The sequence below is a fragment of the Lissotriton vulgaris genome, chromosome 4_1 (genome assembly GCF_964263255.1).
Source record: "Lissotriton vulgaris chromosome 4_1, aLisVul1.2, whole genome shotgun sequence".
Lineage (NCBI taxonomy): Eukaryota > Metazoa > Chordata > Amphibia > Caudata > Salamandridae > Lissotriton > Lissotriton vulgaris.
The window spans coordinates 2,091,296,671-2,091,309,229 of NC_141691.1; the positions used below are offsets into that span (position 1 = coordinate 2,091,296,671).

At 46.8% G+C, this 12,559-nt stretch overlaps 1 pseudogene across 1 annotated transcript in view; it reads left to right on the forward strand.

Moving 5' to 3' along the window:
• Positions 1 to 12,559, forward strand: part of LOC147725101 (indolethylamine N-methyltransferase-like) — a 90,761-nt pseudogene that overhangs the window by 51,199 nt on the left and 27,003 nt on the right. Inside the window, exon 2 of the transcript XR_015309956.1 lies at positions 3,976 to 4,183. The product of XR_015309956.1 is annotated as an indolethylamine N-methyltransferase-like (transcript). The remainder of the gene's footprint in view (positions 1 to 3,975; positions 4,184 to 12,559) is intronic.

Genomic DNA, 12,559 nt, shown 5'->3' on the forward strand with positions numbered 1-12,559 from the left:
CCCCGTCAGTCTGCCCCACCACCCCATCTTGCGGAGGGATTGTTTCCAAAGTTGGAATACCACCTGCATCACAGACGGCAAGGAACGGCGTTGTAGTGTAGTTCCTATATTCCCAATAGTCTCTGTGCATTGGAATAATATATCCTATAGATTTGATGTAGGACTGAGGTCGACTAGGTCTCTATTGATTATATTAAACTTAATAGTGAGTGCCAGCTAGCTCAGAGGTCACTAGAAACTTTCTCAAATTCACAAGAAGGGATTAGTTTCTGACAACCCCATAAACATGACAGCTTTGTTTCCCAAGAATAAGAAAATATATCTCTAGAGTTGTGGAAACAATAGATAAGTATTTCACTCAGTCAATCATGCATGTTTTGTTTCTAAAGAGTTGCAGAGAAATAGAGAGACGTGCGTTTTCAATAAAAAGGGTTTATTGAACAGTCTTCTTTCTCATGCAAGAGAGGTGAACTGCTACAATCGTAATGCAGACTGCAAAGTATAATGCGTACAGTGAGAACAATATTATAAAATAATACTGTAAGAGCATTGTATGGTCTCTAAGCCATATAAAAATTCCTACATAAATAACAATGACTAAAATACTCAACTGGTGCTTCTAAAATACGCATACCCCAATGTACCTAACCTAAGTCTAGTACGTGGGAAGAAGTAAGTATTGTGTAGCCTAGGTTTGGTTTTCTTTGCCAAGAATCTATCCAAGATTTCTCTTAGGTTCTAATCAGCTCCATACCTTAGTTAGAATGAAGGAGGTCTGGTGTCTCTGTCTCGGGGCTCGATTTCTCAACACCCTGCAAGGCGAGCTTGGAAACACTGCAGCTGGATTCTCAGCAGGAGAAGAGACAGCTTCCTGATCAGTGCATCAGCTGAGGGTCGTCTTCCTTCGGCACTTGCTGTAGCGAGCTGCGTCGGGCAAGTAGATAGTCGAACTGCTCCGAACCACCGTGTCTTGCTAGAGCAAGTGAAGGTATATTTATACCTTGAAGGTGTCTAGGAATACCATAGTTTGACATAAAGTCGGGCATAACAATGTCAGGAAAGAACGCCAAGGGAATAGCTGTTTTTTGCAAAGAACATGAATTCTTGGACACATCAATATTCGAGCAAAGGGAAGTTCCCTAACTGCTTAAGCCGATTTTCCAAGAAATCGTTGTGACGTTTGATACGGGTGGAAGTAGCCATGCCTGTATTTGGTCTGCATGGGCTATGTCTAGTAAGGGCTTGATTTATATGCCTATATTAGGGCAAGGTGAATTGTACCTATATAAGGGTATGAATCGGGAAAATTCACTCGGAACCCAAAACGCCACACATCAGCGTAGGGATGTTGAATATAAGATAGTGTGAAGGGTTGCACTTCACAGCGTATGCGGGGTCTTGCCTATTCTCATACTGCCATTCGTTCAGCAGTAGCATTTGCCAGGCCACATACAAAGGTTGAATATCTGCTGTGGCGAGTCCCCCGCAAAACGTAGACTAAAAGCAGGTTTGCAAAACGACCCGGGGTCAGTTAGGAAAATCAATACATCATCCGTATATAGTGCGATGCGATCTGAGAGTCCGTGTGACTATTCAAAGCTCCGTACCTGTGCGTCAATACACACCGATACAGCAAGCTCAGTTCTGCGGAGAGTTTTGCCCTGATGACCTTGAATAGTTCTTAAAGGGAATGTTTTAAAAACCATTTCACTTTAATACATTTTTTATGTGGATGATCAGTGAGAGTCTATTAGAGACTGTTTTTAGAGAAAATGTATGTTTATGTTTCATGCAACATCCGTAAAATAGTTTCTTTTAGGACAAAACAGGACCTCACATATGAGAAATGGGAAAGTGTCACAGAATTTTTCGGAGAAGAAATATTAGTGAGCTGCTTCTGTGTTACAATATTGAAAATTCACTATCCCTGAATATTGGATGTAAACCCAATTAGACAAGGGTGCAAATGCCAAAGAGGATATGAAAGAGCTGGAATTTGATCACATATTCAAACCTGTTCCGAACAGAGCCCCCAAATACGTTTGCCCCCCAAAATCCTTTAGATGTCCCTGCCCAGACTATAACTAGCACCTTTGGGGCTAGAAGATTTGGTGATGACATTACACTAATTCTGATTAAAGTTAATTGGCTTCCATGGATGTCAGTAGAATTTCAAAACTGGATTTCATAATTCACAAGGCCATGTAGATTAGATTAGATAAAAAATGTATAAAGTGTGCGATTGCCCAAAGGTGTCTTGCTGCTGGGTCCGATGGGCAAAGGATTCCTGGATATATTAGTGAGGTGCCTTAACAGGTGAAAAACACATTTTTGCGGCTTTTCTAAACAGCAAAAGTGAAGGACTGCTTTTTATCGCAATCAGGAGGAGATTGCAGTTGTTGGCAGTCCGGAACAGAAAGCTTCTCCCTCCCCACCTCACCTGCTTAAACCCAGGGACTTGTAGAAGTTTTGTGTGGGCCGATCTAGTCAGCACATACCATTTCAGGTGTAATCTCAAGAACTTTGGTCCTGACCCATGCAAGTCCTCAAAGGGCCAGGCACAGAGATTTAAACATAATCCTTTTTTCCATGGGAAACCAAAGAAGGGCCCTCAGTCTATGTCCAACTGATTCAGATCTGGGAATGTTGAGGACCAGCCTTGCAGCAGCATTCTGCAGACGCTGGAGTTTTGAAAGATGTTGGGCTGGGATCTCTGCATACAAGGCGTTGCCATAAACCAATCTGGACAAGGCCAAAGCTGTGACCAGCGTTTTACGTGACTCGAGGGGAATGGCGGCTCATTCCAAATTAAAGGCACCCAATTTAATCTTCTCAGGAGGTGCCTGCACACTCCTATACAGACTCTCTATACCTAGCTATTTAAACAGTCAGAAAAAAAAACTAAAGCAAGCTTTCTCGGGACGTGTTACCCAAATATGGAAGGACCACCATAGCACCTGCAATTAGGACCAATGCATCTCATGAATCATTGAAGAGTGTTACAAATCCTTTTCACACCATCATCTCCTTTGCATAATAGATTCATGCCACTATTCAGATGCTTGTGGCACAGATGTTGTTCTTAGCTACAGCAGAGGATGACAGGAGATGAAAGTAATGGTGCGAAGTAGATAAATAACCATTTGATAACAATCCAACCTGGTCAATTCACAAACATTGGTTATTAAGATAGTTCTAGCACAAGTACAAGCTAAGAGTCATGCAGGGACTGGTGGAAAGTAGCCTGGAGAGCAGTCAGACACATCTTCTGCCAGGAATACAGACTAGAAGAGATCTCAGAAGTGCTTCATAGACATGAAGTAACTTGCAGGTGAGTGGAGACAGCCCAAAAGAGAGCTGCCTATTGTCTGAAGTGAGAGACAGTCAGCCATCTGTTGTGATGTCAGTACTGAGAAATGAGGATGTGTGGATTGAGGCCATAGACAAAGGGAGTGTATGTGACCTGACATTGGTGTAAGCAATGTGAGGGGCAGATGCAAGACTCACTCATAATGTTTTCTAGTCTGAAGTCCTGGAGTAAAACTATTACCTATAACCCTAAAAATAAATGCATCCAAGGGAAAAAAGCACACTCCAGAAACTCTCATGGTCAACAAGGGAGGTGAAGGGCCCAACGAGACAAGAACGAAAACTAACCCTTCCCCACCAAAGAATGAAGAAGAAAGACATAGATGGAAGGGATAGCGTTCCAACTTCCCAGATACCACAGCTGCACCCCAAATAAGAGGCTGTAGGGCATTGACTCCAACATAGGTCTGGGAGGTTATGAGGTTCAGAGGAGAGCCCTAGAGGGGATGTGGTATACTCTTGTGTGGCGAGGAAATCACAAAATGTAATATATAATTGATAATGATGGGCCTACTGGACATGTCTATTCTTATTTGCTGATATGGAAGACATGTAACATGTTGTTGGATTTTCACTTCACTCAAGTATGATCTTTTTTCTAAACAGGTGATGTTAAAGGAGACTCCCTCATTGGACTTTCCTTTGGCCCCTTTCTCTTTTACACAATCCCCTTTTGTGACTATTTCAACGAGATCACCTTTGCTTGCCCATATGACAAATCCATACAGGACACACAGAAATGGCTGAAGAACGAACCTGATGCCATGGACTTCAGTGATGTTACAAAAATTATCTGTGAGCATCAGGGCTGTAGGTAAGGATTCTGATATGCACTGTAACTCCACTGCATTGTTTTCCTATTCAGATAATCTTTGTTTAGCTCTAATAAAGAATATACATGCTTAAAGGGAAGAGTAAAGATGTTGGTTGGAGAGGTAACAAAATGAAAGTTTAAATGTCACTTCTAAACGTGTTAAAGAAGATATAATCCTCGATGCACTATAATTGAGCTTCAACGATACATCGACTCAGTTACTCACAACCACAGTTAACCTTGATTCTACTTTGTCATAACTTCCCTCATATAAAAGCTTAAATACCATATCAATTTAATTCCAGGTTCTGATTTTGAAAGTTCTGATGTAGTCCACCACATACATACATATGTATATGTACTGATACATTCATGTTCTCAGGTTGTGTGATGTTGGATACATTTGAGAAAAAAAGTGACAGGATATTGTGGATTGTTTACGTTCTCAATAGTTTTTAGAGAACATACAAGTACAACTCCCCTCTTGGTTGCTGAATCTTTATGGGATTCCCATCTTATGACAGGCATCTCTTTGGTTAAGGAACTCGTACTTACATAGTGTGGTATGCTTCATCACTAGGTTAGACATCTAGCACTTGGAAGGATTCTATGACTGAACAACTCATGCTTTTAACATGCACCCATTACCACAAAATGCCTTTACCATGCATTGCCTTTTCAAAGCAAGCCTTCACCATTCATCAATCAATCAATCAGGGGCTTTTAAAGCACGCTACTCACCCGCGAGGGTCTCAAGGCCTTAGGGGGTGCATCTGCGGGTCTGCTGAAAAGCCACATTTTGAGGCTCTCCCTGAAGGTATACAGGGTAGTGGAGCATCTGATGTTGACTGGGAGCTCCTTCCAGGCCTTGGCTACAACATAGGAGAAGGATATTCCACCTGCTCTGGCTCTGTGGGTGCATAGGCTCACTGCTAGGGCGAGGTAGGCGGAGCGGAGGTTTCCTTTGGGTGAGTGGAAAGAGATTCTTTTGTTGAGGTATTTGGGTCAGATGCTGGGCCTCTGTCTCCTTCCAGTTGAGCTTTAGACAGCTGTTGCTCATCCAGGCTGTGCCGTCTTTAATTCCTTCCTGGAACCTGAGTCTTGTGTCTTCGGGGTTCTTTATCAGGGAGAGAGTGAGCTGGCTGTTGTCGGCATATGATACTATGCTGAGCCCATGATGTCTGATGATGTTGGTGAGGGGGGCAATGTAGATGTTGAAGAGCATGGGGCTGAGCGATGATCCTTGGGGTACTCTGCAGCTGATCTCTGTGGGTTCGTAGAAAAAGGGTGGGAGTCTGATCCTTTGGGTTCTGTCGGGAGGAAGGAGCAAATCCAGTCTAGGGCGGTTCCCTGTATGCCAGCGTTGTGGAGTCTAGCTGCCAGAGTGCAGTGGGAGACGGTGTCAAAGGCTGCAGAGAGGACCAGCTGGATAAGGGATGCGGTGTGGCCTTGGTCGACTAGCACATGGAATGTCGTCGGAGGCAGTGAGGAGGGCGGTCTCAGTGTTGCATTTGCTGCAGAATCTGGACTGGGAGGAGTCGAGGATGGATTTCTCTTCGATGAAGGTGATCAACTGGGTGTTGACAAGTGACTTTGGCTGCAAAGGGAAGGAGAGAGATGGGCCGGTAGTTTTTCAGGTCTGCCAGGTCAGCTGTGGGTTTCTTGAGGAGGGGCTTGACCTCAGCCTGCTTCCAGTCATCGGGAAAGATGCCGGATTCAAAGGTGACGTTGATGGTGCGGAGTAGTTCAGGCGCAATGGTGGCAGCAGCTCTGTGGAAGATATGGGGAAGGCACGGGTCCATGGGTACTTTTTGTGGTTGTGGTGGTGTCTTTGGTGGTGATCGACGTGTGTGAGAAAGTGCACTCTTTCTGCATGGTCGCCCCCACTTTTTGCTAAATTGCTGATGTGATTTGACTGAGTGTGTCCTGGACTCCTGCTAATCAGGTACCCAGGGCCTATGTTCTTTCCCTAAAACTTCATTGAAGCCTAAACCCAATTGACATTTCTGGCCACATGTCAGCCCCTTATAAATGGTTGCACAGGTACCCAGGGCACTGAAAAGGCCCCTAAGGGCTGCAGTTATTATGCCACACTTAGAGGTGATGTACCATTACACTCACACACTGCCTTTGCAGGCTGTGAGATTTGGTGCAGAACAAAGTAAAGAGTCCACATGACACACAACTCTGTGTGTCATGCCTACAACCCACTGCCCTGACATAGATCAATCACCCCTCTAGCTGGATGCACTATACCAGTGGTGAATGTACAGGCGCATGAGCCATGTACCCCTACAGTGTCTAAGGCCATTCTTAGACATTGTAAGTGCATTGCTGCCATTAAGAGTATATGGTGCTGGTAGATTGTCATTACGAACTCCACAGCACCATAATGGCTACACAAAATCAAACTTCTCAGCACATTAAACCCAACCGGATGCCAGTGTGGGATTTAATGAACAATGTACACATAGGGTATCTTAGAGATGCCCCCTGAAATCTAACCTACCACTAGTGTACAGGCTGAGTGGCTGCCTTCAGATGCCACCACCAGACATAATTCTGGACCCCTGGCGTGAGCTTGATGCTCTCTGGGGCCTGAAACAATTCACATACTGGTACGAGGTGCCAAGCCTCCTCCACCAGCAATGGGCAGGGTTCATGAAGGGGAATCTTCATAGGCTTGCCGCCTTTGTGAGCTTCCCCAGGCCACTTACTGCTTTCAGCAACTGGTCCCCACTGGTGCTGACCTCCGCCTTTGGTGGAAGATTTGGCAGGAAAAACAAGTGAGAAAGAGAGGTGTGCCCACCTCTGCCAACTCCACCCTTCAGGTGGGGGAGGCGAGTTGAAGCACAATGCTCAGTCCCCGCCATCTTGCATATGGGGGACTCTATGAACCAAAGACAAGCTCATGCCCCCCTTCCATTGGAGGGTGGCATAATACGGGGCGTACCCACCCATGGGAAAGGTCCCATTGGTTCCTGCCTTTTACCTACCTGTAACACCCATAAATCTAGTATTTAGTGGCACCCCTGAACCTTGCTTCCTCAGAAATGAACCTGCAACAAGAAAAGAAGATGGACCAAACAGCCATGCCAAAGCTAACAATAGGAAGACACCCACTGACTTGGTCACTTGGCTTCTCAGTGGAAGAACCTGGAAAGTTCCTCTGCATTGGCATGGCAGTGCCAGGTCTGTGTTTCACTACAAAGTCCATTCACGATAGGGAGATGGACCAGCTCAACAGTTTAGGATTTTCACCTTTCATTTGCATTAGCCATCTGAGAGGTCTGTGGAAAGTTTGAACTAGGTAGTGAGTACCAAACAGTATGGTCTCAGCTTCTTCAGGGACCAAACAAAAGCTAAGGCATCGCTCTCAATGTCACTCCAACACTGCTCTCTGGGGAGAAGCCTTCTGCTTATAAAAGCTACATGTTGGCCTTGGCCTTCATCATTGGTCTGGGATACGAGCCCTCCTATCCCTAGCTCAGAGACATCAGTCTGCACAATGAACTGCTTGGCATAGTCTGGACCCCAAAAGGCACCCCTGCACCCGAGGCCACACGGCCTTGTGTGGCCAAACCATCAGTGCGTAACCAACCCCTAACTTTCTATCTTACCTCTCTAAGTGGTGGTAGCACCCAGAAGGCATTGGTCCCCAAGCCTACAGTGCCTTTGTAAACCTGAGGTTTCCTATTGTGAACAACAGGGCGCCCAATGCGAAACAGCACCCTGGACCCGGCCGCCCTAGTGCGGCTGAGGGTGCACCTTTGGTGCTACTTTGTTTCCCCATTTGCCCTGAGCTAAAGTACAGGAGTTTTGCTCCCACAACCAAATGGCCTGCACGTCAGCAGCCACTAACCGGAGGGCCCATGTCCGTCATGTGATAACATTGGGACTCAGCACTCTGCCACCCTAGTGCTCCTGAGGGTGTAACTAGAGTGTATCCTTGTCCCTGGGGGACCCCTGAGTATATCCCCAGAACCTCAACTCCCATTAACAAATACTTACCTCCAGATCGATAACACTATTTTCCTCCATAGGATAACATTACCTGTTTTTCTGTGAAAAGTTTCTAAGTGTGGAGTTTGAAAACCTAAAAAAATTCTTACCTGTTTACATGAAATGTCCCAGAGTGGTATCCAGGAATACTACTCTGTGTGAGAAAGGTAATCTCAAAAGTAACTTACTGAAAATCCCATTCAAAGTATATGTAGTGTATTCTGAAAAGCATTGCATTATCACTACTGTACATTTACAATTGCAATTTAAACTGTGTTACAATTTGTATATTTACTGCAAAGTACTTATCACTTACCGATATTGACTTGCTTGGTTCCAGGAAATAAAATAACTAAAGGAGTATTGTTATACAAAAACAATTGGTCTGAAGTTCAGTCTTTGAGTGTGTTTATTCATTTGTGTGTAGAACAAATGCTTAACACTGTCCTCTGATACTGCCTTACTTCTCGACCACACTACCACAAATAGAGAGTGAGCTACTTTCTAGCTTTACTTCTGCCTACCTTTGGGGTTCCACTGGACTCTGTGCACACTATACCTCACTTTTAGTATATACAGAGCCAGCTTTCTATAATATCCAAGTGGTGATGGTGGGCTGGCTGTCATTGTTGGAGGGGAGTGGTGTTCCTACAGTCTGTTTTCTAAAGCTGTCGTAGCGGGCTTTGAGTTTCAGGTGGAAGTAGGAGCTGAGCTTGTCGCAGAGGTCCTGTATGGTGTGATGTCCGTGGCTTCAATAGGGGGTTTTGTAAACTGCTGAATGATGTCGAAGAGTTCCTTTGAGTTGCTGGCGTTAGTGAGGCTTTTGTTGCGGATGAAGGTCTTCTTGGTAGCTTTTATGAGTTGGTGGTATTTGGTTTTGGCGTGTTTGTAGGTGGTCTGGTCTTCGGTAGTTGTGCTGTTTCTCCGTTGTTTTTTGAGCCGTCTGCAGGAGCGTCTGGCTTCTTGGAGGTTGATGGTGAACCAGGCGGCCTGCAGGGGGTGATGCCTGTCAGGATGGTGGAGGGGTGCGAGCTTGTCTGCTCAGCTGGCTACCCAGAGGTGTAGTTCTGTGGTTGCAGAGTTGAAGTTGGTCATGGCAGTGCGGGGGTCGTGGATGAGGGTAGAGTTGAGAAGCTCCTTTCTGGGCTTGCCAATTCCTTCATGGCTGGTGCGGGGGACTTTTATGCGGTGATGGTGCTGAAAGAGAAGTGTACACAGTGGTGGTCTGTCCAGAGGGTCTACGAGGTGTGCCTGAAGAGGATGTTTGTCCCTTCTGCGAAGATGGGATCCAGGATGTGTCCATCCGTGTGGGTAAGGGACGTGATGAGCTGCTTCAGTCCGAGGTTGGCGAGGTTGTCCAGGTGGGCGGTGGATGCGGGGTCGCTGCTCTTGTCAAGGTGGAAGTTCAGTTGTCTGATGAGTATGTAGTCTGTAGAGGCGATGGCGTGGGGTGCGATGAGGTTCTCAATCGGGGTGGTGAAAGGCGTGCAAGGCCCAGGGGGTCTGTATGCAAGGGTGCCGCGTAACATGGTTCTGAGACTGGTCTGAAAGTGGAGGTGTTCGGTGTTGGAGTTGGTCGCCCTGTAGGTGGAGAGCCAGAGGGAGCTCTTGTGTGCGATGGCGTGTCCTCCTCTTGGGTGGAGGGGGCAGTCCTTCCTCTGGATCTTGTAGCCATCTGGAATGACGGTGGTGATGTCAGGTGCAGAGGCGGTGTTTGTCCCGGTTTCCGTGAAGAAGGCGACATCTGGCAAGAGGATGTCAAGGAGGTCTTTATGGTGTGTCTGTGCAGGGAGCGCACGTTGAGGAGGAAGCATTACAGGGCTTCTTTGGTGCTGGGGTACGACGTTGGTGCAGAGGTTTTGGGGGTGCTGTGGATGGTGAAGGAATATCGGCAGTGTCGGCAGGAGAACAGGCCTGAGTGGTATTTGGCTTTGACAGTGGGCAGTTGTTGTTCCTTCCGGGGACGAGTTCAAGGAGGGCAGCTGAGTTGTAGTGTGGGTAGCGGACGGTAGCAGACAGACTTGCCTTCAGTGTGCCCCACAGCGGCCTCCAATAAATAGTGGAGGATAGTGCATCAGGGAGATGGGAGCAGGAAGCATCAGAGGGGAGAGGCCACAGGGGCAGCAGCTGCAGTAAAGGGAAAACGGGCAGAAAACAGGATAGACAGGTAAAAAATAATAAAAAAGACAGGAAAACAGGCACAATTATGACAACAGAAACACGGAGCAAAAGACACAAAACAGGCGCAATACAGCACAGACAGAAGTGGAACCAGCAGAAGAGTAAGGCTCTCCCACTGGACCACCAGGGATGAGAAGCAGGCAGGAGCCTGCGGGTGGTGGAGTGCCTCAAACACCTACCAGTCCAAAGTAGTGAACAGGGCAATGGCACTTAACAGCTGAGTTGTGGGGGAGAGAGCGGGTCCCTGACGAGAGGTCAGAGGTTTTGCTCGTGCTCCCTCTCAACGGTCATCATTAAATAGGAAAAAAGGGAGGGAATCGCAGCTGGGAGGCAGGACCGGGAAGCAGCAGGGGGGAGGGTCCGCGGTGACAGCAGCGGCGGAAAGGGGAAAATGAGTGAAAAACAGAGGAAGAAAAGGAAAAAAGAATAAAAAGACAGGAAACAGGCAAAATTATAAAAACAGAAAAACAGAGCAAAAGAGAGAAATATGACTGAAAAAGGGCACAATACAGCTCAGACAGGAGTGGAACCAGCAGAAGAGCAAGGCTCTCCCACTGGACCACCAGGGATGAGGCACAGGCAGGAGCCTGGGGGCAGAGGAGGGCCTTGAACGCCTAACAGTCCAAAGCAGTGCACAGGGCAGCGGTACTTAACAGCAGAGCTGCCAGAGAGAGAGCGGGTCCCTGATCAGGAGGTCAGAGGTCTTGCTTGTGCTCCCTCGCAGTGGCTGCCATTAAATAGGGAGGGGGAGGGAAGGGCAGCTGGAAGGCGGGAGCGGGAAGCAGCAGGGGGGAAGGGTCATGGGAAAGCAGTGGCGAGAATGGGAAAACAGGTAGAAAACAGAGAGAGATAAGGCACAAATATTAAAACAGAAAAACAGAGTAGAAGACAGAAAAATTACTGAAAATGGGCACAATTCAGCACAGACAGCAGTGGAACCAGCAGAAGAGCAAGACTGTCCCACTGGACCACCAGGGATGAGGCGCAGGCAGGAGCCTGCGGGTAAAGAAGGGTCTCGAACACCTACCTGCACAGGGCAGTGGCACAACAGCAGAGCTGCTGGGGGGAGAGGGCAGGTCTCTGACCAGGAGGTCAGAGGTCTGGCTCGCACTCCCTTGCAGCGGTCACAAATAAATAGGGAAGGGGGGAGCGCAGCTGGGAGGGGAAGTGGGAAACAGCAGGGGCTGGGCAGCAGCGGTTGGAAATGGCAGACTGGCACAAAACAGAGAGAGACATGCAGCAAAGAATAAAACCATGGAAAACAGGTATAAAAACAGAAAAACAGACCGAAAGACAGAAAACTGGCACAATTGAGCACAGACAGCAATGGAACCAGCCGTAGAGCAAGGCTCTCCCACTGGACGACCAGGAGTGAGGCGCAAGCAGGAGACTGCAGTTGGAGGAGGACCTCAAACACCTACAAGTCCAAATCAGTGCACAGGGCAGCGGCACTTAGCAGCAGAGCTGCTGGAGAGAGAGAGGGTCTCTGAACAGGTCAGAGGTGTTTACACGCATGGATCGAAAATGCAATGTAAATATATATAAGGTAAATTAAATCTCTACACATTGCAGATGGATGGAAGTGAGAGCCGCAAATGAAGCAGGTAACAGGATAGGTGCACTCCTGTAAAAACAGGGGTTTCCCTATCACATAGTGCTAAATTTGAGCTGTCAAGTTTTACATGAAGTTCACTTTGTTGGTTACTGCAAACTAATATATGTTAAAATGAGCCCACGCTCGATGTTGAGCGATAATGAAAAAAGATGGACATTGTTTATTTCCCTGATATTGTTTGTTAAAACAAGTCCAAGCTCAATGTTCTCAATGTAATGAAGAAAAGATCGGCACTGTTCATGTTGCTACGGATGGATATTCTTCGTTGAGACAATCTTGCACTTTATGCTCTATGTCTAATGAAAGAAAGATCAACATGGTGTGACAAATGTGCTGTATTGGGTTTAGTGCCATTTGCTCCTCAACCCTGATGTGAAAAGTGCCCGTAGGCTTTGGTGAACGCCAGTGGACTTTGGTCACTATGCAAATGCCATGTGTAAAACAGTTGAAGCACCTTCATAGGGCCTTGGTAACCTGCCAGTGTTTCTTAAATCAATCAATTAATCATGGAATTGTAAGCACGCTACTCACCCGTGAGGGTCTCAAGGCGCTGTGGGGGTCTGCAGATGTGTTTAGCC